Below are 10,863 nucleotides of genomic sequence, written 5' to 3' on the forward strand. Positions count from 1 at the left end.
TGTTTTTCTAAAGCAAGGCTAAGCATCAAAATCTTTTGTAAAACGGGTGATCAAGGAAGGTAAGCAAATTCAAGGAAGGTAATGTAGGAATTGTTTTATCAATCAACTCCTATCACCTAATGCATCAAGCAAGTGAGAAGGATTTTAAAAACATCAAGGAGGGTGGCAAATGCACCGGGGCTTGCCTTTGTTTATAGGTGAGTCAGGCTCGGATCCGCAGATGTCAAAGTAGAAACAATTTCCTACCTGAGATTCTGAAGGTGGTGGTGTCTTCTCTTCGGTTACTTCGACTTCTTCTTTGTTTTCTAAATATAACCATATAGGTATATATATAAGAATGAATGCCATGTAATGCTCATGAGAGTGCAAAGATAATAATAGTTTATTATTTAAAGTCTTGAATACAACTTTCCTTCACGGAACTCCGAGAATTTAGGGTTTCCAGAGTCAGTAAAGGAATTCAAAGGGCACGGGGTGGGGTTTTGGGTTCTAGTTATCAAACAAGGTCCAAATCAAACCATATTCTACCCAAGGCTTCTAAATAATGTGTAGAGCTCATATAAAAAGTTTGGGCATTTTTGGAATTACCTTTTATTTTCTAAAAATCTAGAACTAATGTTTTAAACTACTTTAAATACTCCAAAATTCCTTATTTAATCTAAAAATCATGAAATTATTTTTATTAAATACTATGAAAAATAAGGAACCTAGGAAAATTAGTTTGACATTTTTAGGATTTATCTATAATTTTCTACAGCTTTTCAAAGTTCTACTGAAAAAGAAAAAGGAAAAGCTTCAACAGTACTGGGCTGATTCTAGCCCAGACGGCCCAACAACACAGGGAATCGGGGCGCGCCCACGCCCACGGTGGAAACTTCGCAGAAAGGCCCTCGGGGTTTTCGCTAACTGGGAATGGGTTCCTTCACTGTTACTCAGAGTCACTGACAGTTTGCACTAAGGCCCTTGAAGTTCTATTCCTTTACACCGCCCGATCCCCGACGGCGTCGAGCGTGGCCGAGCTCTGGCGAGCTCGTAGGCCGGCCGATTGGGGCAAGTACTGGTGCTCTACGTTGGTCTAAACGAAATTCAGGGCCTAGTGAAGGTTTTCCCTAAATTAATATCATAAACAACTATACCAATGTCTCTGGCCATGGTGAGCGCGCGGATGAACTAACAATCTACACGTTCCCGGTGATTGGTGAGCTCTCAGTCCAAATCAGTGGTTCGGCAAGCATCACGGGGTTATGAGAATGTTCAAACGAGGGAGCAGAAGGCGTAGGCTGACCTGGTTCACGCTGGCCGCGGCGAGGTACACTTTGCGGTGGCGGAGACTTGATTTGGGGGAAGTTTGAAATTCAAGAGCTCTGGGGAACGATCGAGGCTAATTCGTGGTGGCTGGGTGTGTAATGACCTTGCGGGGTTGGCAGGGGCTTCAATTTATAGGGATCAATGGCGGTGGCCGAGAATTTTAGTGGGGACGTGCGGCGGTCGGAGGAGGAAGAAGAGTACTGGCGCGGTGGCTTGGTGTCCAGCGCCGTGGCAATTGCTCCGACGATCAACGGGGAGCCACTAAGGCTTACGACGATGCGGTGGAAAGTTAGAGCCACGCGGCGGACGCCGGTGATGGCTTAACGGCGGTGAGAATCCTTATCCACGGGTTCGGTGAGCAAGGGGGAGGCACGGCGGCGAGTCACCGGAGTTATCCTTAGGCGCATGGCTTTTACCTGGCGGCCTTATCTAGTCACTGGTGGCGTAAATCTCAACGGCAGCGGCGTGAATTGCGGTGGAGATCGGTCGTCGGCGGTGAGATTGCCGCGCTGGCGTTCTGCTCTGCACAGGCACTGTACCATGGCAATTGGCATTCAGTCGTTCTGACAGACCATTCTTTGAGCTTGATTTTCTCCCAGATTCATATGGCAACACAACCAGTGATCTGCAGCAATATTGTAGTGCTATAAACCAGCTACAACTTTGCTATATTGTGCTCCCACAAAAAGTCAATGGATCTTGCTTGAAATTGAGCTTGAAGTTCATGCCATTCCACTGTTAGTCTGATTTCAGACTTTAAGTAGTCTGACAGTCCAACTTTGGGCTTAATTATTTTCAATTTCTTCTCAACAACTATGCTTACACTCTTAAGCAAAATTGTTCTCCTTTGTTTGGTCTACAAGTTTGATGTGGTGATCTAGGGCAAATTCTCATTAATTTGAAAGATACAAGGGCTCAAAGTTTAAGCAATCACACTGAAATTCAGACTTCATCACATGAGTCAAGTGTGGCTCTTTTGCACTTAAGTCCAAATCTCAAGTTTTGGATTGCAAACCCTCATGATTGGGAACCATATGACTTAATATACTTATTTAACATGGTTTTTACATTTTAGTCCACAAGTGCACTATTTTTGCACATAGGCCCCTAGGGTTTGGATTTAGGGTTTTCTAGGGTTGCAATTAGGGGTTTTGGTATCTCAGGGGTATGAATGTAATGTAGATCCATCTTTGGTAACATTCTATGATTGTTTTACTTAAACCTTAGGGTTTTCTAAATTTGGGTCATGTTTTACCCTTTTGGTCCCTATTTAGGGTTAAGTCCCCTATTCCAGGGTTCTATTAGCAAAATGCCATAACAATACAACTTGCTTGAAATTTTTGCCTAGTGAATGCACTCTAAGTGTACCAAACATATGCAATGCCAATGCTTATGATGTTATGCTCAAGTTTTAGTTACAGTAACACCAGGGGTGTTACATCCGTTCACCGCCCCGTGGTCGCTTCAACTATGGTACCCTAGACTGTAGGACCCGGATAGATTTGGATCCCTAGATCGACAGAGTCAGAGTCTGTAATAATGCTTAGTTCGGTGTCTTAGTCTAGTCAGTCTTAGTTAGAGTTAGTTTGGTTATCTCTTGTTGGATGCTTATCATGATGAACATGTAATGAAGTTGGATCTTTGTAATGATTGTCATCAAGGTGTGGGTATCTCCTGCAACTTGGTGTAGTTATTAATAAAGTCAGGTATTTAGTTGGGTAATCCGTTTATTTCCACTTTCCACTTTATCTGAGAAGCTGTCAATGAAGTGGTCAATTGTTTAGTGCTGTGAAGATTTTCGTACATCTTTTCTTATGCTGAAAGACTACAGAGCCAGATTTGATATGTGTGTATGATTTCTTCAGATGTCTGAGAACAGGCGCAGAGGTGCGAGGCGTGCTCAGCCAGAGCAGCAGGCACCCCAAGAGGAGGCAACCCCGTAGCAGCATTTGCCACCGCCACCCCCGATGACCATTGAGCAGATCAGACCCAGGCAGTTTAGGCAATTGGTCAGACATTAGCAGCGATGCAGCAGGCTCAGCAGCAGCCACCCCCACATCAGCCTCTAGTGCAAGTCCAGATGCCACAAGTGCCCAGAGACAACCGAGCAGAATTCATGAGGGGCCACCCCCAGTCTTTGCCCACTCTGCTGATCCCATGGACGCCAAAGTTTGGCTGCGTACCGTGGAGCGTGAGTTGCACACTGCCTAGTGCAACGATCGTGAGAAGGTGTTGTATGGTCCCCGACAGCTAAGGGGAGCAGCATAGTCTTGGTGGGAGTCTTACCTCGCCACCCATGCCAACCCTGAAGCCATCACTTGGGATAAGTTCAGGGATAACTTCTGTCGCTAATATGTGCCCGAGGGACTGATGATAGTGAGGAAGGAGGAGTTTCTTGCCTTGAAGCAAGGTCCTGTCTCTCAGTGAGTACATGGATAAGTTTCTGCAGCTATCACGTTATGCCCCAGAGGATGTCAACACGGATACCAAGAGACAGTACCGCTTCTTGAGAGGATTGGTCGATCCCCTCCATTATCAGCTGATGAACCACACTTTCCCCACCTTCCAGCATCTGATCGACAGAGCAATCATGACTGAAAGGAAGCGTCGGGAGATGGATGATAGGAAACACAAGATTGGTGGACCTCAGGTTGGGAGTAAAAGTCGTCCTCGCTACTCAGGCAACCCACCTCAACAATTTAAGCAAGGTCACCAGCACCAGTGTTGGGGGCCTTCGTCCTCCGAAGGTCCTCAAAAATGAATTTAACAATGTCTTCCAAGCATGGTTTATAGACAGGTACCTTCGGATTCAGGATTAAAGACATATACGATGAGAAGGGCATGATCGTGACGAAGGTTGCCGTTGCTTCGAAGCTATGCACAAGGGAGCTTCGGCTCAATCGCGGGAAAAGGAACCGACTTAAAGGAAAAATGGATATCTAGTCCTCATAGATTTTTCCATAAGCTAATAGTAAATGTAAAGGGCATGACTGTAATTTCTCACAGGCAGTGTCCTGTGCCTATAAATAGGTGAATAGTACCCCTGTACTGTTCACGCTGACTTGTATTCGCTCGTGCGTCACTCTTGTACCTTTATCTTCTGTCAAGCCGAAGGTACCTTTGTAATTCTATATCATTTCTATTTTTTCATAATAATAAAGTGGGAATGAGTTGATAATGTTATATAATTGTTCATGTTATCTCTTATATTTCATATGTTTCCCCTTTTATTAACATATGCTGCGACAATGAAGGTGTGTCCTTCATGACCTTCGTCTGAAGATCATTATATCCTAAGGAAAATAATGTTTCGAAGGATGAAGGGAAATAACATTTATTATTTCTGTGTTGCCTTGTTCTTAACTCATAGCATTTGAGAACAAGTCCCCAACATTGACGCCCACCTCCGGTGAACCCTTTTCGACCACCTTTGGCAAGCACTGACCTTCGTCATGCCGCCGAAGAAAGCTTCAGCACCAGGGACTGCTGCACTGCAGCCGCTGGACCCAAACCAAGAAACTCTTTCTCTTCGAGAGGCTCGAAGCCAGAACAGGAAAGCTACCAGTCCAACACTCTAGGAAGAGGAGTTGGACCAAGAGATCAGAGATATGGAGATAATCCATCAGCAAGTACAAAGAAAGAAAGAGAAGATGGCGTGATTGGCTGATCTTCAAAGGAAGATCGATGAAGCCAGTGAAGAAGTGTGTCATCTTATCCAAGATGAACAAGATCGAAGGCCCCAACATAGGGAGCTTCGTTAAGAAGGCCTATTCAACGAGGATGCATGGTATGATGATTTTAATCATGATGCCTTTACTTTTGATGGTGCTTCTCCCTTGGCAGCAGAACTGCAGGCTACCCCATGGCCTCCATCGTACAAGCCACCTCAGCTTCCCATGTATGATGGACACTCAGATCCAAAGCAGTTTCTAATGAGCTACGAAGCAACTATATCTTCGTATGGGGGCAACACTGTAGTCATGGCGAAGTCCTTCGTCATGGCAGTCCGGAATGTAGCCCAAACATGGTATTTGTCTCTTCGGCCAGGGACCATCACGTCGTAGCAGAAGCTTAAGGACATGTTGGTTACCAGCTTCCAAGGCTTTCAGACGAAGCCGGTCACAGCTCAGGCTTTGTTCCAATGTACGCAAGACCACGAAGAATACCTTCAGGCCTATGTACGAAGGTTCTTGCGACTAAGGGCACAAGCACCTACAGTGTCCAATGAGATTGTCATTGAGGCCATGATTAAGGGCCTTCGGACAGGACCTACGGCTCAGTAATTTGCAAGGAAGTCCCCGCAAACTCTGGAGAAGCTGCTTCAGAAGATGGATGAGTACATCCGAGCTGACAACGACTTCCGCCAAAGAAGGGAGGAAGCTTACAGATTCTCTGAAATGACCAGGGGCTTCGGAGGAAGAGACCATCCGAGGCACATCAGGTTAATCCACAACTCCACTCAAAGTGATGACAAAGGAAGCCAGCCTCAGAGGTCACAATATACCTCACAATCTTCGGGCAACAGCAAAGCTCCTTCAGGCCACCAGCTCCAAGGGGCAAAGGCGCCATGGGCTTCTGAGGAAGGTTTGGGGATCAGCCTAGAAAGATTTATTGCTTATTCTATGGTGAGGACAAGGGCCATACTATAAGGATGTGCCATGTCACCATTTAGAAACAAAAGAAAATAGCAGAAGCCGAAGCCCGGTAGAACCAGCCGAAGCAGGTCTTACACAGTGCTTCGTGTCACTCTCCTTACGTACCAGAGTATGTGAACAATCATCCTGTAGCTTCTGTTGCTTCGGCTGGCCATTCACAAGCCTCCTGGCCACAACTCCCGCCTCTGCCACCACTACAACCGACCTATTCCCGAAGCCTGCAGCCAGAAGAGCATCAGCACTCTCAACAGCAACAGGAATTCAGGGAGGAATCCGAAGCTCGCACAGTCAACAGTACTGTGCCAGAATCAAAACACATCTATTGAGAGATATCCTACCTCTGAAACATTTTTACATTCATTATCATTTCGTTTTTAAGGAACAATCAATGTAAACCTAGTTTTAATTTCTTTTAATAGCTTTGTTCCTGTCAGAGTGAAATATATCTTCTCCACAGACTCACGAAGCTTAAAAATTGCTGAAGCTCAAAAGACGTTCCTAAGGGAATGCAGAGCTAAAAATCGCATTGCAAGTTTCACCGAAGCTACAAAAAGTCGTTCCTAAGGAGCGCAGTGTAAGTTTGCCGAAGCTACAAAAAGTCGTTCCTAAGGGAGCGCAGTGTAAGTTTTCTGCTCAAAAGTTGTTCCAAAGGGAATGCAGAGCCAAATACCACCGAAATATAAGGCGAAGCGCGAAAAGTCAACACGAATACCACCAAAATAGAAGGCAAAGAAGTTCAAAAGACGTTCATAAGGGGATGCAGAACTTACACCAAAAAATAAGCGATGAAGCCGAAAAATAAACGGCAAAGAGATTTTGATCGTTCCTAAGGGGACACAGAGATCGTGTGTTTCAGCGTGGGTGTGTGTCTTCGGCATTAGCATCATTCTTTGCATCATATCATCGCATCATCTCGCATAGCATCACATCATACATCATATCACACCAATGACACGATCTTTGGAGAATGCTTTACAAAAATGAAAAGGTGCCAAGGCACAAAATAAGCTGAAAAGTACATCTTCATCAGCTCTGATATGGAAGAAGAGATCTATTGTTTACGAAGCAATGATGTTTTTACGAAGCTTGGATGTTCTTTATGAAGTATGGATATTCTCACAAAGCATAAATATTCTTCTTTACGAAGCTTGAAAAGAAGGGAAGGTGTTTTTTCGCCGAAGGCTCAAAAACGGTATGTACATAAAGTTTCATGCATCGCAAAGAATTGAATTAAAAAACAACTTACATATTAGATTCAAAACTATACACATTAAATATTACAGACTTAGTTCAGCAAATGTTACATTGATAACCTAAAAATGTTTTTACAATAACTACTATTCTTCCTTCAGAACTTTTTCTGCAGCTTCGTTAAGCAATTTGTTAACAACTTCGTCAACAATAGCTTCGGCCATATTGATAATTTCTATTGCTTTCTTTGTTTCTGGGTCGGCCAGTGGGTCAAACGGCTCCGGTGGAGGAGGTAATTCAGCTGCGATAGAAAACATCAATTAGTTCGAGGCTACGAAAACAAAACGACAAAGATAGAGGCTATTAGATAATACCTATCCGTTTCTCGAGTTCTGCAGTTTTTTCGGCTTTTTTCACTGCTTCTCGGGAGTCATGAATATCTTTTTCGCTCTTTTTCATTATTTCATGAGCCATTTCTCGGCCGCCATTTTCCCATATGTCAGTGAAAAATTTACCGCCCATTAAACTGGCTTCGGCCGAGGGATCCTTTGTGTCATCCGTGGAGAAGGCAGCTTCGGCCTGGGCCAAGGCAGCTTCGGCCCCACATGATTACAACTCGCCTTCTCTAAGATAGCTGAAACCCCTCTCGCACCAGAGAACGCACAGACATCCCCACGATCACTTAAAATTTCCTCAAAAGCTTCGGCTTCTCCGCTGATCAACTCGATAACACCCTCGGGGTTGCCTCGTATGAAGTTGTCTTCGTTTGAATAGGCGCCCACATTGGCGAAGCTAGTCTTCATCTTTTTCACGCATCCCACAGATTTTTCAAAACATCTTTCCTTGGACGCGCGAAGCTCTGCAACTGTCTTTTCTAAATAATTTTTCCAATATTCGCTGGCATCTCGATTAGCTTCAGCAACAACACATTTTTCTTTGGCCTCAGCTAATTGTCTCCGAAGGTCTTCAATTTCACTCTTTTGGGCCTCAGCTTGAGCTTTGGAACCAGCTTCGTCTTCTTTTATTTTGTCTACCAATGAAATTAATATTTTATCCTTTTCAAGGCCTTCGTTCCTAAGTTCAATCACTTCTGAATGAAGGTTGTTCAGAGCCATTGTACACCCTTCATCTTCAATGTTTTTCTATGCTCTGAGGGCATTACTAAGGATCAAGCCCTGCAAGAGGAGTACATAATTAAGTATAAACAAACGAAGTAATTCGTTTTCAAATACAAAATTAACTCTCATACCTTTATGCTATTATATGCTAAACTGTCAGCTAACTCATCCTTTGACAGTACTGAGAGGCCATCTTCTAGCTTCGGGAATCTCTTTGTTATCCGGGAGACAGTACAAAAAATATTCCTCCCCGCTGCCATTAAACACTAATGCCCCCTTTGGATATTTCAGTTTTTGGGCATAATGTTGAGCTTCTCGTTCTTCTTCCTTAGAAAGTACCTTTCCCGAAGCATGACGGATAATGTAATCAATGCTCTCTTTCAAAGCTTTGGGAGCAGGAGTGGCAACCTTTTCAAGCAAAATTTGCTCTGTGGTTTTTTCTTCTGTTGCTTTTTCCTCAATTTCCGCAGGATTTATCTCAGCAGGCTCTGAAGGCCCAGCTTTGGCACCAGCTTGAATTGCTGCAGTTTCAATTTCGGCCTGCTCTGTTTCAACTTCAGTTTGCGCCTTCAAGGCTTCGACAATTTTCTTTGAAGGAGTCGAGTTCAAAGTCTTTACTGTTTCTAGCACATCTAGTACATTTGCCATCCTTCTCTTAGGAGTTGCGGCAGAACCTTTTTGTGCCTTCAGCACTGTTACTTTCGATAAAGGGCTTAAAATTTCTAGCGTTTTTGTTTCTTCAATATTTGGCTTTTCAGCTTTATCTTCCTCAGTCTTCGACTTAGCTAGTTCAACCAAAGCTTCCTTTGGCATTGTAGCTAGCTCTTCAGCCTTCTCCGTAGGAGGAATGGGCTCTTTTCGTTCAGCAGCTGAAGAAGTCTCCCCGCCAAACTCAGGCACCATGGCCGGATCAATATAATGTGGCCGGTGGGTAAGGACTTTCAACTTTTTGCTCTTCGGCGCAGGCTCATCTGGAGTGGCCGAAGCAGCTGTTTTGGCCGAAGCAGCAGTTTTCCTCTTCTTTCCCCGTCCTCGCAGCGAGTAGCAGTAGTTGGGGTAAACAAAACCAATGGCATCAAAAACTCTGTTCAATCTCCTTTTTCCCCGGCCCCCGAAGGATGTGGATAATGCATTATCTTCTGCTTTGGAATATGGCCCAAGCAGTTCATCACTTGTAGCTTCGATGCATTTCAGCCAATCATCATTTGGCTCATCAAATTTATCTCCATATCTGAATGTATATTTCAGTCGAACCAGGTCACCTTCGCTAGACTCGGTGGCAGTCTCCTTCGGCATTTCCTAGTTCTTGTCACACCCGGGTTTCAGGGGCACCAAGACCCGAGCGCGAACATAATCACCAGGTGTGCTAGGACCAAGTCTCACACATATGATGAATCATGGCACAGGATTGAATGTCACAACTTTACTATATAATAGGAGTTCTATACAAAATAAATAAATAAATACATTAAAAGGAGACAACGGTCCAGCAACCCAAAGTTGACTCGGAGACGACAGCCTAGACCTCTCACAAACACATCGCAGCATCCTCCAAGCGCCTCATCATGTGGTACCTGTTCTTGACCTGTGGGGGGTGTGAGACAGCAAGAGTGAGCTCACATACGTTCATCGCTCAACAAGTAATGGGGAATAATGTGCATGAACTCGCCAAAGGTGGGAGCTCACGTGAAGTGTAAGGCTTACCAAAGAGGATGGTTAGAGCTGAGCATTGCTTTTAAAGTTGGTCAAAATTTTATTAGCAGTTACTAACTATAAGTAAATACCAACCCAATTAAGAAAAGTAATAACATCACCTGCGATGCAATGCATATGACAAATTGAATTTAGTTCCATAAATTAATCATGTGAGGGTCCGAGCTGCTCATGACCGTGAGCACGGCTAGTATACCAGTTTTACACTCTGCAGAGGTTGCGCATCTTTACCCACAAGTCATGTTACCCATCTGCCAAGGGATCACGACTTCCCATACACCTCTACCAAGGAGGCGAGGCAGGGTAACACTACGAGGCATTTACAAAGTTCCACTAGCTTCAGAAAACCCGCTACAGTTTATAGGAAGCTCCAATGCAGGGATCCCTCGCATGATCGCCATCGCAGCAAAATCATCCCAAGGACCTCCCTACACTGACCACTCCCCTACTGCCCTTGCCCCTTTCGGGTAAGGTAGTCTTCCACTAGCTTTCCTAATTAATCAGCCAAGGGCGTCCATAAACCCTTGTGGTAGCACTGTTTTCCCGGGTGGTCGCTCCATGTTCCAATTAACATAATGATCTTATCATGAACAGTAAATAACAACGGATAACAAAAGTATAATCATGAATAATGTGTATCTCAATGCCCAAATCCACATAAAGCACTAGTAAGTACTACCCAGAAGTTTAGTGGTAAACAAGGCATAAAGATTGTCAAACTAGGGTGACCTATTGGGTCCCATCAAAATTAACCTATGCATATCATTATGATTAATTAGAACATGAGTGGGTAAAAAGAAGTGATCAAGGGAACAACTTGCCTGGGACTTGAGATTCCAGGTACCAAATTGCTTCTCAGGTGACACGTGACCTCGCAC

The sequence above is a fragment of the Zea mays genome, chromosome 3 (genome assembly GCF_902167145.1).
Source record: "Zea mays cultivar B73 chromosome 3, Zm-B73-REFERENCE-NAM-5.0, whole genome shotgun sequence".
NCBI classification, from domain to species: Eukaryota; Viridiplantae; Streptophyta; class Magnoliopsida; order Poales; family Poaceae; genus Zea; species Zea mays.